General features: G+C 41.3%; 1 pseudogene; it reads right to left on the bottom strand.

Annotated features, from left to right (window-relative positions):
* The window catches only part of LOC133258037 (ATP-binding cassette sub-family C member 4-like), a 57291-nt pseudogene that overhangs the window by 23015 nt on the left and 19928 nt on the right, over window positions 1-14348 (bottom strand).

The following is a 14348-nucleotide window of genomic DNA, read 5'->3' as shown; positions in this document are numbered from 1 at the left end:
GCTGGAGCCATGGATCCAAACAAAATATCACGGTTCATAAATTCTTTCTATTTAGTCTTCAAGTTAAACAGAAAAATCAATGCTCAAGAGAAAATGTAAAATGATGTAGCCACAATGGAAGAGAATATGGCATTTCCTCAAAAACCAAACATGAAATTAGTACACAGCACAACAATTTCATTTCCCAGAATGTACCCAGAATAACTTAGAGCATGAATTTGACTGGTCATTTGTGCACCCTGTTGATAGCACCATTATGTACAACAGTCAAAAGGTAGAAACAACTCAAATGTCCACTAACAGATAAACAGATACCCAATCAGTCAGTCAGTACTCAAACTCAAGTCCATCAAGTCGGTGATGCCATCCAACCATCTCATCCTCTGTCATCCCCATCTCTTCCTGCCTTCAATCTTTCCTATAATCAGGGTCTTTTCAATGAATCAGTTCTTTGCATCAGGTGGCCAAAGTATTGGAGTTTCAGCTTCAGTATCAGTCCTTTCAATGAATATTCAGGACTGATTTCCTTTAGGATGGACTGGTTGGATCTCCTTGCAGTCCAAGGGACTCTCAAGAGTCTTCTCCAACACCACAGTTCAAAAGTATCAATTCTTCAGTGCTCAGCTTTCTTTCATCCAAACATGACTAATGGAAAAACCATAGCTTTGACTAGAGGGACCTTTGTTGGCAAAGTAATGTCTCTGCTTTTTAATATGCTGTCTACGTTGATCATAGCTTTTCTTCCAAGGAGTAAGGATCATTTAATTTCATGGCTGCAGTCACCATCTGCAGTGATTTTGGAGCCAAAAAAAAAATAAAATCTCTCACTCGTTCCATTGTTTTCCCATCCATTTGCTATGAAGTGATGGGATCGGATGCCATGATCTTAATTTTCTGAATGTTGAGTATTAAACCAACTTTTTCACTCTCCTCTTTCACTTTCATCAAGAGGCACTTTAGTTCTTCGCTTTCTCCTATAAGGGTAGTGTCATCTGCATATCTGAGGTTATTGATATTTAACCTGGCAATCTTGATTCCAGCCTGTGCTTCATTCAGCCCGGCTTTTCTCATGACGTGCTCTGCATATAAGTTAAAAGAGCAGAGTGACAATATACAGCCTTGATGTACTCCTTTCCCAATTTGGAACCAGTCTGTTGTTGTTCTATGTCTGGTTCTAACTACTGTTTCTAACTATTGCTTACAGATTTCTGAGGAGGCAGGTCAAGTGGTCTACTATTCCCATCTCTTCAAGAATTTTCCACAGTTTGTTATAATCCACACAGTCAAAAGCTTTGGCATAGTCAATAAAGTAGATGTATTTCTGGAACTGTCTTGCTTTTTTGATGATCCAACGGAGGCCGGCAATTTGATCTCTGGTTCCTCGGCCTTTTCTAAATTCACCTTGAATATTTGGAAGTTCATAGTTCACGTACTCTTGTAGCTTGGCTTGGAGAATTTTGAGCATTACTTTGCTAGCGTGTGAGATGAGTTCAATTGTGGGGTAGTTTGAACATTCTTTAGCATTCTCTTTCTTTGGGATTGGAATGAAAACTGACCTTTTCCAGTCCTGTGGCCACTGCTGAGTTTTCCAAATTTGCTGGCATACTGAGTGCAGCACTTTCACAGCATCATCTTTTAGGATTTGAAATAGTTCACTTGGAATTCCATCACCTCCACTAGCTTTGTTCATAGTGGTGCTTTCTAAGGCCCACTTGACTTCACATTCCAGGATGTCTAGCTCTTGTCCAGTGATCACACCATCGTGGTTATCTGGATCATGAAGATCTTTTTTGTATATTTCTTCTAGATTGATTATATTCTTTGCAACCAAAGATGGAGAAGCTCTATACAGTCAGCAAAAACAAGACCGGGAGCTGTGGCTCAGATCATGAACTCCTTATTGCCAAATTTAGACTTAAAAGAAAGTAGAGAAACAACTAGACCATTCAGGTATGACCTAAATCAAATTCCTTATGATTACACAGTGGAAGTGAGAAATAGATTTAAGGGACTAGATCTGATAGATAGAGTGCCTGATGAACTATGGACGAAGGTTTGTGACATTGTACAGGAGACAGGAATCAAGACCATCCCCATGGAAAAGAAATGCAAAAAAGCAAAATGGCTGTCTGGGGAGGCCTTACAAATAGCTATGAAAGGAAAAGAAGCAAAAAGCAAAGGAGAAAAGGAAAGATATAAGCATCTGAATGCAGAGTTCCAAAGAAGAGCAAGGAGAGATAAGAAAGCCTTCCTCAGCAATCAATGCAAAGAAATAGAGGAAAACAACAGAATGGGAAAGACTAGAAATCTCTTCAAGAAAATTAGAGATACCAAGGGAACATTTCATGCAAAGATGGGCTCGATAAAGGACAGAAATGGTATGGACCTAACAGAAGCAGAAGATATTAAGAAGAGATGGCAAGAATACACAGAAGAACTGTACAAAAAAGGTCTTCATGACCAAGATAATCATGATGGTGTGATCACTGACCTAGAGCCAGACATCCTGGAATATGAAGTCAAGTGGGCCTTAGAAAGCACCACTATGAACAAAGCTAGTGGAGGTGATGGAATTCCAGTTGAGCTATTTCAAATCCTGGAAGAAGATGCTGTGAAAGTGCTACACTCAATATGCCAGCAAATTTGGAAAACTCAGCAGTGGCCACAGGACTGGAAAAGGTCAGTTTTCATTCCAATCCCAAAGAAAGGCAATGCCAAAAAATGCTCAAACTACCACACAATTGCACTCATCTCACACGCTAGTAAAGGAATGCTCAAAATTCTCCAAGCCAGGCTTCAGCAATATGTGAACCATGAACTTCCAGATGTTCAAGCTGGTTTTAGAAAAAGCAGAGGAACCAGAGCTCAAATTGCCAACACTTGCTGGATCATCGAAAAAGCAAGATAGTTTCAGAAAAACATCTATTTCTGCTTTATTGACTATGTGAAAACTTTTGACTATGTGGATCAGAATAAACTGTGGAAAATTCTGAAAGAGATGGGAATACCAGACCACCTGACCTGCCTCTTGAGAAACCTATATGCAGATAAGGAAGCAACAGTTAGAACTGGACATGGAGCAACAGACTGGTTCCAAATAGGAAAAGGAGTACATCAAGGCTGTATATTGTCACCCTGCTTATTTAACTTATATGCAGAGTACATCATGAGAACCGCTGGACTGGAAGAAACACAAGCTGGAATCAAGATTGTTGGGAGAAATACCAATAACCTCAGATATGCAAATGACACCACCCTTATGGCAGAAAGAGAAGAGGAACTCAAAAGCCTCTTGATGAAAGTGAAAGAGGAGAGTGAAAAAGTTGGCTTAAAGCTCAACATTCAGAAAACTAAGATCATGGCATCTGGTCCCATCACTTCATAGGAAATAGATGGGCAAATAGTGTCAGACTTTATTTTGGGGGGCTCCAAAGTCACTGCAGATGGGGACTGCAGCCATGAAATTAAAAGGTGCTTCCTCCTTGGAAGGAAAGTTATGACCATTCTAGATAGCATATTCAAAAGCAGAGACATTACTTTGCCAACAAAGGTCCGTCTAGTTAAGGCTACGGTTTTTCCAGTGCTCATGTATGGATGTGAGAATTGGACTGTGAAGAAAGCCGAGTGCTGAAGAATTGATGCTTTTGAACTGTGGTGTTGGAGAAGACTCTTGAGACTCCCTTGAACTGCAAGATCCAACCAGTCCATTCTAAAGGAGATCAGTCCTGGGTGTTCTTTGCAAGAACTGATGCTAAAGCTGAAACTCCAACACTTTGGCCACCTCATGCGAAGAGCTGACTCACTGGAAAAGACTCTGATGTTGGGAGGGATTGGGGGCAGGAGGAGAAGGGGACGACAGAGGATGAGATGGCTGGATGGCATCACTAATTCAATGGACATGAGTTTGAGTGAACTCCGGGAATTGGTGATGGACAGGGAGGCCTGGCCCGCTGCAATTCATGGGGTCGCAAAGAGTCGGACACGACTGAGTGACTGATCTGATCTGATCAATGTAAAAGAAGGTTTTAATGAACAACAAAAGTTCCACAAATACAGCTATGAGATTTAAGTATGAAAACATTGAAAACCAATTTGATAATCAGAATCCATTACAAGCTGAGTGGTATTATGCAACAACCTGTGGATAAAAGTTATCAAAGGCAGCTCTGACCCGATCTCAACACAAAACTTTTCATTATTTACTGGTAAAGTTTGCTTAAACGACAACAACAAAATTGGCCTGATGCAAATAGCAAACCTCTCTAGGAAGGTGTAAATGATCCCAGTTACAAATTTTTAGTTTTCAGAGAACTTTCCCAAAATGCTTCTGTTGCTTGAGGGGAGGTACACACCATGGTACTAAGTGACACTCACCTTGCGGTAGATCATGTGGCACACGGCTACTCTCAGCCTCATCCCCACACGCTGCATGTGGTAGAAGCACAAGTGGTGCAGAACAGCCCACACGAGCACGCAGGCGCTCAGCCCTGCCGCATAGCTGTAGGCTTTGTGCAAAGCGGCAGAATCATTGGGATCATAGTTTTCAATATAACTAACCATTTGCCCCAAAAACATGGGTTGAACTACTTTGATGCCTTCCTAAAGGAAAAAAACCTTAATTAGAAATACAAGTCATGCCAGTTTTTCTTAACACAAGCTTTACTTTTATTATTAGCATGTTAAAAAGCCATCTTGAAAAAAGGCTACATTCATGGCTAATCTAAAAGAAAAGTACACAGATCCACTATCTCAAAGAAGACAAGCAGACAACAGTTTTAGTTTTAACGTAAGCCAAAATCTTACATTCAAAGACAATAAAGCCTTAGTATTGGGTTGGCCAAAAAGTTCTTTTGCTTTTTAAGTAATAATAAAAGGCACATTTTCACCAAGAATTTTTTTGAACAACCTTTTCAAAGTTCTGTTCCATTACCTTCTTCCATTTTTCAGGCAATTTCCTAATTCCACCTTCCCAAAACTTTGTATCTTTTTGAGGAAAACTTTGTATCTATTTCAGGTGCCTTTTACAGTCTTCCAGAGAATTAAAATTTTCTTCCATTAATAGAATTTTGTAAAAAAACAAAATACATGGAAATCTGAAGATGCAATGTCTGGTAAACATAGAAGATGAGATAGATCCTCCAGGTCAGGCTGTAACAGTTTCTGCCTGGTCATCAAAGAAACATGCGGTCTTACATTATCCTGATGGAAGATAATGCATTTTCTGATGACTAATTTCAGACACTTTTCATCAAGTGCTGCTTTAAGTTGATCTAATTGGGAGAAGTACTCATTTGAATTAACTGTTTGGTTTTCCAGAAGAAGGTCATAATAGAAAACTCCCTTTCACTCCCACAATATACATAACATCAACTTCTCTGGATGAAGACTGGACTTTGGTGTGGTTGGTGGTGGTTCATTTCACTTACTCCATGATCTCTTCTATTCCACATTGGTGTACAGTATCCACTTTTCATCACCCATCACGATTTGTTTTTAAAAAGGAGCATTTTAATAATAGTTACATTTCAGTAGAGAATTGAGTGTGGAAATATGGTCAAGAAGGGATTTTTGCCCCATGCTTAACTTAGATGGAAAACAAACAACAAAGTGATTAACATAAGCAAAATGGTAAAATGACTTTTGATGTTTTTTTGGATATTTTGACAATGTTGGCTATCTCCCACATGATATAACATTGATTGTTCTCAATCAATGTCTGGATTTTATCTCTGTCAACTTCTACTATGAACTGGTCTAATCAACTGTGGAACATTATCCACCAAGAAACCTCTAGCACAAAACTTTTCTCCTTTTTTGGCTGTGTTGAGTCTTCATTGCAGTGCTCAGGCTTCTTTTGTTGGGAACTGCCAGTTTAGTTGCCCTGAGGCATGTAATATCTTACTTCCATGACCAGAGATCAAACTCATGACCCCTGCATTGAAAGGCAAACTCTTAGGACCACCAGGGAAGTTCCCAGATAGGTTTTCTTTTGAGAGCTCTCTACTGTCTGTACAAAGTTGAGGCACCCACACACAAGAGGAAAGGAAGAAGAATCCAAAGCTCAAAACGAGAAGCACAACTAAAAATCATTTTCTGTTCAACCAACTGGTGCCTGCTCAAATTATTTACAGAAAGCTGACTCCATCTCTCAAATGGATAAGGCACTGAAGCCCTACACTCCTGTCTTGCTCTACACACACATGTTCACAGGCTGTAACACCTGCCTTACCTTCCACAAGGTCACAGGAGATTTCATCTACTCCAGAGAAGAGAAGACCATTTCAGTCAGTTCAGTCACGCAGTTGTGTCCAACTCTTTGCGACCCCATGAATCACAGCACAGCAGGCCTCCCTGTCCATCACCAACTCCCAGAGTTCACTCAAACTCACGTCCATCAAGTCAGTGATGCCATCCAGCCATCTCATCCTCTGTCATCCCCTTCTCCTCTTGCCCTCAACCCTTCCCAGCATTAGGGTCTTTTCCAATGAGTCAACTCTTCACATGAGGTGGCCAAAGTATTGGATTTCAGCTTCAGCATCAGTCCTTACAATGAACACCCAGGACTGATCTCCTTTAGGATGGACTGGTTGGATCTCCTCACATTCCAAGGGACTCTCAAGAGTCCTCTCCAACACCACAGTTCAAACGCATCAATTCTTCAGCGCTCAGCCTTTTTCACAGTCCAACTCTCACATCCATACATGACCACTGGAAAAACCATAGCCTTGACTAGTCAGACCTTTGTTGGCAAAGTAATATCTTTGCTTTTGAATATGCTATCTAGGTTGGTCATAACTTTCCTTCCAAGGAGTAAGTGTCTTTTAATTTTATGGCTGCAGTCACCATCTGCAGTGATTTTGGCGCCCATAAAAAATAAAGTCTGACACTGTTTCCACTGTTTCCCTGTCTATTTCCCATGAAGTAATGGGACCAGATGTCATGATCTTAGTTTTCTGAATGTTGAGCTTTAAGCCAACTTTTTCACTCTCCTCTTTCACTTTCATCAAGAGGCTTTTGAGTTCCTCTTCCCTTTCTGCCATAAGGGTGGTATCATCTGCATATCTAAGGTGATTGAGATTTCTCCCAGCAATCTTGATTCCAGCTTGTGCTTCTTCCAGCCCAGCGTTCCTCATGATGTACTCTGCATAGAAGTTAAATAAACAGGGTGACAATATACAGCCTTGACGTACTCCTTTTCCTATTTGGAACCAGTCTGTTGTTCCATGTCCAGTTCTAACTCTTGCTTCCTGACCTGCATATAGGTTTCTCAAGAGGCAGGTCAGGTGCTCTGGTATTCCCATCTCTTTCAGAATTTTCCACAGTTTATTGTGATCCACAGTCAAAGGCTTTTGCATAGTCAATAAAGCAGAAATAGATGATTTTCTGGAACTCTCTTGCTTTTTCAATGATCCAGCGGATGTTGACAATTTGATCTCTGGTTCCTCTGCCTTTTCTAAAACCAGCTTGAACATCTGGAAGTTCACGGTTCACGTACTGCTGAACCTGCATAGGAACCTGGAATGTCAGGTCCATGAATCAAGGCAAATTGGAAGTGGTCAAACAGGAGATGGCAAGAGTGAACATCGATATTCTAGGAATCAGTGAACTAAAATGGACTGGAATGGGTGAATTTAATTCAAATGACCATTATATCTACTACCGTGGGCAGGAATCCCTTAGAAGAAATGGAGTAGCCATCATGGTCAACAAAAGAGTCCAAAATGCAGTACTTGGATGTAATCTCAAAAAAGACAGAATGATCTCTGTTCATTTCCAAGGCAATCCATTCAATATCACGGTAATCCAAGCCTATGCTCCAACCAGTAATGCTGAAAAAGCTGAAGTTGAATGGTCCTATGAAGACCTACAAGACTTTTAGAAATAACACCCAAAAAAGATGTCCTTTTCATTATAGGGGACCGGAATGCAAAGGTAGGAAGTCAAGAAGACCATGTAGTGGAAGAATTATGAGTAACATGACCATACCAGAGTAAGATGCCCAGTTTTCAGGAACACAAAAGCTCACTGCTACATTTCCAGAAAACCCCATCATTCACCCCTAGAAGTGCTAAAACCTTAAGAAGAGCCCCTCACATCATAGATTATAAAACACACTGTTTATAGAGTTTACTGAGATAGAAATCTGCAGGCTTACACAGAGAAGCAAGAATGTCAAACTACACAAGGCAGTCCCAGCCCAGATACGATCAAGGGACGCCCAGTGCTACAGGCTACAAACCTGGGGATATCCACCAGAATCCCAGCAGTAACACCTGCCATCCCAAAGTGTCCTAAAACTGTGATTCTCTTTGGGAATGACCACTGTCTGTTACTCAGCTCTCTATTTGGTCCTAATATCATTGTAATTACAAGAAAAGTAAGAGTAATGTCATCTACTTAACACTGTCAGATCAGATCAGATCAGTCACTCAGTCGTGTCCGACTCTTTGCAACCCCTTGAATCACAGCATGCCAGGCCTCCCTGTCTATCACCAACTCCTGGAGTTCACTGAGACTCACGTCCATCGAGTCAGTGATGCCATCCAGCCATCTCATCCTCTGTCATTCCCTTCTCCTCCTGCCCCCAATCCCTCCCAGCGTCAGAGTCTTTTCCAATGAGTCAGCTCTTTGCATGAGGTGGCCAAAGTACTGGAGTTTCAGCTTCAGCATCATTCCTTCCAAAGAAATCCCAGGGCTGATCTCCTTCAGAGTGGACTGGATGGATCTCCTTGCAGTCCAAGGGACTCTCAAGAGTCTTCTCCAACACCACAGTTCAAAAGCATCAATTCTTCGGCGCTCAGCCTTCTTCACAGTCCACCTCTCACATCCATACATGACCACAGGAAAAACCATAGCCTTGACTAGATGAACCTTTGTTGGCAAAGTAATGTCTCTGCTTTTGAACATGCTATCTAGGTTGCTCATAACTTTCCTTCCAAGGAGTAAGCGTCTTTTAATTTCATGGCTGCAGTCACCATCTGCAGTGATTTTGGAGCCCAAAAAAAATAAAGTCTGACACTGTTTCCACTGTTTCCACATCTATTTCCCATGACGTGATGGGACCAGATGCCATGATCTTCGTTTTCTGAATGTTGAGCTTTAAGCCAACTTTTTCACTCTCCACTTTCACTTTCATCAAGAAGCCTTTGAGTTCCTCTTCACTTTCTGCCTTAAGGGTGGTGTCATCTGCATATCTGAGGTTATTGATATTTCTCCCGGCAATCTTGATTCCAGTTTGCGTTTCTTCCAGTCCAACGTTTCGCATGATGTACTCTGCATATAAGTTAAATAAACAGGATGACAATATACAGCCTTGACGAACTCCTTTTCCTATTTGGAACCAGTCTGTTGCTCCATGTCCAGTTCTAACTGTTGCTTCCTGACCTGCATACAAATTTGAACACTGTAAATACAACAAATCCAGGGGAAAAAAAAAAAAAATACTGCAAAATAAAGGCAGGTCATTACTGCCTAAATATCTCGATTTTTCTGCTGAGAGACAGAATTTAATATGCCAGTTGAGCAAACAGCCTAAGGATTAATGCCAGTCCAGGGCCTATAACTTCTACTCTTCTGTCTGTTCCTGATTCTAACCCTCCATTAGTGAGGTAAAAAACAACCGAGAAAGTATTCACTATCAAACTTGAAACTAGGGGCTCTCCTGATAGCTCAGTTTGTAAAGAATTCACCTGCAGTGAGGAGACCCCTGTTTGATTCCTGGATTGGGAAGATCCGCTGGAGAAGGGGTAGGCTACCCACTCCAGTATTCTTGGGCTTCCCTTGTGGCTCAGCTGGTAAAGAATCCACCTGCAGTGTGGGAGACCTGGGTTTGATCCCTGGGTTGGGAAGATCCCCTGGAGAAGGAAAAGGCTACCCACTCCAGTGTCCATGGACTGTATAGTCTACGGGGATCGCAAAGAGTCAGACACAATTGAGTGACTTTCACAAACTTGAAACTAACCAAATTAAAACTTTCTGGATAAGCAAGGAGAAGATCAAAAATTGTTCCCCAAACCATTCATCTTTGACGTCAGTCTAAGTTTGATCTGTGAATATTCTTTCCACAAACCAATTGAGAATAGAGTTCTTACTCCTTCACAGGAATTCTTCACAACTGTGAAACCATAAAGGATTTTTAAAAGAGTCCAATACAATATGACAACATTCGTTCAAGCTTCCACAGGAATCTCAGGGTATAAGAGAGACAGACAGACATTTCTTCGTGCAGTCCCTAGTATCAACCTTCTGAAAGTACTTGACTTTTGGGCCCTATTTCCTGCTTCTTAGGGGAACTTCTCAGAGGGTTAAGTGCTAAAACTTCCCTAGTCAGTATAGTTTTTCTGTTATATTTCTACATGTACTTAAAAGGTTTCTTACCCAACTCCACCATCTCCACTTCATGAGAAAAATTAATAAAACACAGAAAATAGAAACAAGTTATCAAAGAAAAAAATGCTTGAGTGAAATATATAAGCAGAAAATAATGAGCTTACGGAAAAAATGAATAGACAGTTTATCTTCAGAAATGGGGGAACAGGTGACAAAGAGTAGAGCTGAGAAAGATCCAGAGCTAAGGAGGAAAAGCAGTGAATCTGGGAAAATAATAACCATTAGGATTCTAAATATAACTTTACTCCTCCTCACACAGTGGTCTTCATCCTGACTGCAGCTTAGCATCACCTGGAAGGGGTTAGGAGCACTCTGAGGCCTGAAACCCAGCCTGCAGAAACTGATTTAGGTTCATATGATTAGGGATGGAGCCTGAAGTTCCCTCTCCCTAGAAGACGCTGGATGCAGAAACTAATCCCATGTAAGCATCTTCTGTTCTCCTGTATCATCAGGGCATCTGGACATGGAGGGGCCATGAACCTGCTCTGAAGGACTTACAAGTGCCACAGAGGGTTTTAACCACAGTTCCATGCTACATATCATGCTTCTAGGAAAATTCCTTATGAAACCAAACTCTTGAGACTCTAATGAAATTCAGACCTTTCATTTGACAGTACACAAAAAATTAAATGTTTACAAATACTATATCTACAAAATAAAAACATGAATCAAAAATTGTAATGTTACCTCTAAAAGGGGAGGGAGAATTAGAATGGAGCCAACAAGGATATCAGTCTTCCTTAAAAACAGCCTCTTCTGTTGACTGAGTTTGAAATTGTGAAAACATTATCAGTTCAGTTGCTCAGTCGTGTCCGACTCTTTGCAACCCCATGGACCACAGCACACCAGGCCTTCCTGTCCATTACTAACTCCCAAAGTCTACTCAAACCCAACTCCATTGAGTTGGTGATACCATCCAACCATCTCATCCTCTGTTGTCCCCTTCTCCTCCTGCCTTCAATCTTTCCCAGGAAAACATTATGAAAGTAAAAGTGAAGTCGCTCAGTTGTGTCCGACTCTTTGCGACCCCGTGGACTATAGCCCACCAGGCTCCTCCATCCATGGGATTCTCCAGAAAAGAATACTGGAGTAGGTTGCCATTTCCTTCTCCAGGGGATCTTCCCAATCCAGGGATTGAACCCAGGTCTCTCACATTGCAGGCAGATGCTTTAACCTCTGAGCCACCAGGGAAGCCCAAGGAAAACATTATACAGAATTATAATTATAAAACAATAAAGTTTTCAAAAGCAATTCCTAAAATTTCAGAGTAAAATGAAACAAAAGTTATATCCATCCAGTAGGCTGAGTTATACAAAAGAGAATTATTATAGGTGGTTGTAAAAAAATAATTTGAAAACACATTCCCTGTGTGATATGCCTAAGGACAATATGAACAGCAAAAAAAAAAAAAAAAGCTTCCAAAAGTCACATTATGGTTAATAGTGTTGATACTATAAGATTTTTAAATGAGTAATTATGTTGATATCATTGAGAACTGGGATTAGGCATGGCAGAAAAGAGAACAGATAGTGAAAGAAAACAGATACCAATCTAAGAGTTAAAAGAGAAAGTAAAAACACTACTGTCCGGAATCTGATTTAGATTGAAAATACCCATATAAACTCAAGGTTTGTTTACTACAAAAAATGTATAATAGCTTTGTCCAATGACAAAGCTGAGGAACAATAGACAACTCAACAGCAAGGAGCACCCCTAGTGCCCAGACCATAGTCTCTAAATACCATTTCCCACTAGAAGGAGCCATGGCTGCTTGGAGAAACGGAGATTCCAGGGCTGGGGCAAATTTGTACTTAAGGGTGAGCAGCTTTTTTTGTGTAAAGATAAACTAGAAACATCTTGTCACATCAGAAATCAAAAAATTAGCAAGGATTTCTACAGTATGCACAAAAGACAGGAGTCCTGGGAAGAGACGCATTCTATCCTTAATGGCAGAGGCTGGTTTCACAAAGAACTTAGAAAACTCATTGCTGTTTATAGGCTATTATGGCTGAATGAGATCTCTTGAGAAAAGTCACTTCTAAAAGCCAACTTTTCTGGAAAGTAATTAAAAGTTTCACTTCCAAACAGGATTTTGATTTTTTTTCATCATTATGAAAGTAATCTTTAAAAAAAAGGAGTCATATATTTCCTTGATTTTTTAAAGAAAATGGATTGAGGGGAATTGGAGGATGAGTGAAATAGGTGAGAGAGATTAAGAGACACAAACCAGTTATAAAAGAAATAAGTCGTGGGAATGTAATGTACAACATAGGGAATACAGTCAATAACACTGGAAAAATTTGTATGGTGACAGAGGATAACTAGACTGATCAGGGTGATTATTTAATAATGCACAAAAATACTGAGTCATTACACTATATACTTGAAACTAATATAATATTGTAAGTTAATCATACTTCAATTTTTAAAACTTTTTTTCAATGAGACAATAAAAATACAGTTTTAAAAAATGAATTGAAAAGCATCTCCCTCATATATGTCTCAAGGTCGTCACTGTGGATATTACTGACATCTGATGGCTCATGCTAAGCTCTCAAGAATCAGCAGGGCAGGTCTGCTCTGCAGGTCCCTGTCTGCTTGGCTCAGTGCCCTCTCCTCCTCTCCCTTGCTGTGTGGTCCTCAGTGGTTGCTCTGAGCCCACATATCTCTGCCACCAGCAGCCACTCCTCAGCCTCTTGGGTGGAGCAGAAATGAGGGATACAAGGAAGAAAGGGTTGGAAATAAATGCAAAGACCACTCAGCTCTCCGGAAATGAGTCAAGGCACAAAGCGCTGAGTCCAGGCACAAAGCCCACTTTGGGACGCAGAGGATTCTACTTCCTGCTCATTAGTTGAGCTCCAATGTGAAGATTTACACAAATATGTACTTCCTACATTCTCCACCTAAAGCAGAGACAACCAGCAAAAGTGGCCTTGGACAAAGGTCAGTAATTAGACAAGGCCAGCCATTTCCAAGGTTCGCAGGAAGCAAACATAAACCCTCTTCACTCTGCCCCTCTCAGGGGAAGGGACTGGGTGAAACCCCTCTGGTTCTCTGAGGTCACCCCACTTACACACCAACAGGTGGAGACCTCACCTCTCAGAGAGAAGCCCTGATGACCTGGGGAGTGGTCTCTGTGTCTCTGGTCCAGGAAGAGTCTTCAGGCCCCTCCTCTCCACCCTGAGGGGCCCAGGCAGGCGGAGACCTGTTCTCCTCACCCAAAGTCCCCATGAGGCTGCTCACAGGGGCCAGGGTGCTGAGAACTCACTGGCCGTTCTGTTCTAATTAGGAGTGACCTGCACATGCTCCAGGTTGAACATTAGCCTGGTACTGGCTTCCCCAAGCATTATGATAACTCCTCAATTCTCACAGGACAGAGGTTTCACACCTAAATCCTAACCCGAGAATCCTCACCCTGGACTGGCACCACCTGCCTCTTCCCACCTGTGCTGCTAGGAGTACCTGTGCTGTGGTTGGTCACAGCACTGTCTGGGAACCATGGGTAACCCATGAGTCGTCTGTGCACTAGAGGAATTAAAAGAGGGCAGGAGGTCACAAAGTAAATGTGTTCATGTTTTAGAGAATCCAGAGCTGAGTTTAGATCTTCCACTATCTAAAATTATCACCACTTAGGGATGGTAATTAGGGGAAGCTGGCTTCTTAAGATGCTCCTGGTCCATCTGACCACAGCATGATGTTGTTGCTGGCATCAACCTCCTAGTCAAATCTGGCACCCAGGGGACATGATCACCTGAAATCTAGCCACAATTACGATCCCAAATCTGACTTTCTGCTTCAGAAAGTTCTTAGTGTCCTATTTATTATCCTTAAACAAAGTTCAGGATGCATGTGTCTGAGACCCTGAAGATAAAGCTCTAAAGACAAGCCTTCCTGACCCTGGATGAACCATTGAGATGATCAGGCTTGTAAGTCGAGTGCCTGAAATGGAACCTCACTTT

The sequence above is a fragment of the Bos javanicus genome, chromosome 12 (genome assembly GCF_032452875.1).
Source record: "Bos javanicus breed banteng chromosome 12, ARS-OSU_banteng_1.0, whole genome shotgun sequence".
Classification (NCBI taxonomy): domain Eukaryota; kingdom Metazoa; phylum Chordata; class Mammalia; order Artiodactyla; family Bovidae; genus Bos; species Bos javanicus.
This window is presented reverse-complemented; position numbering and strand designations above follow the sequence as displayed.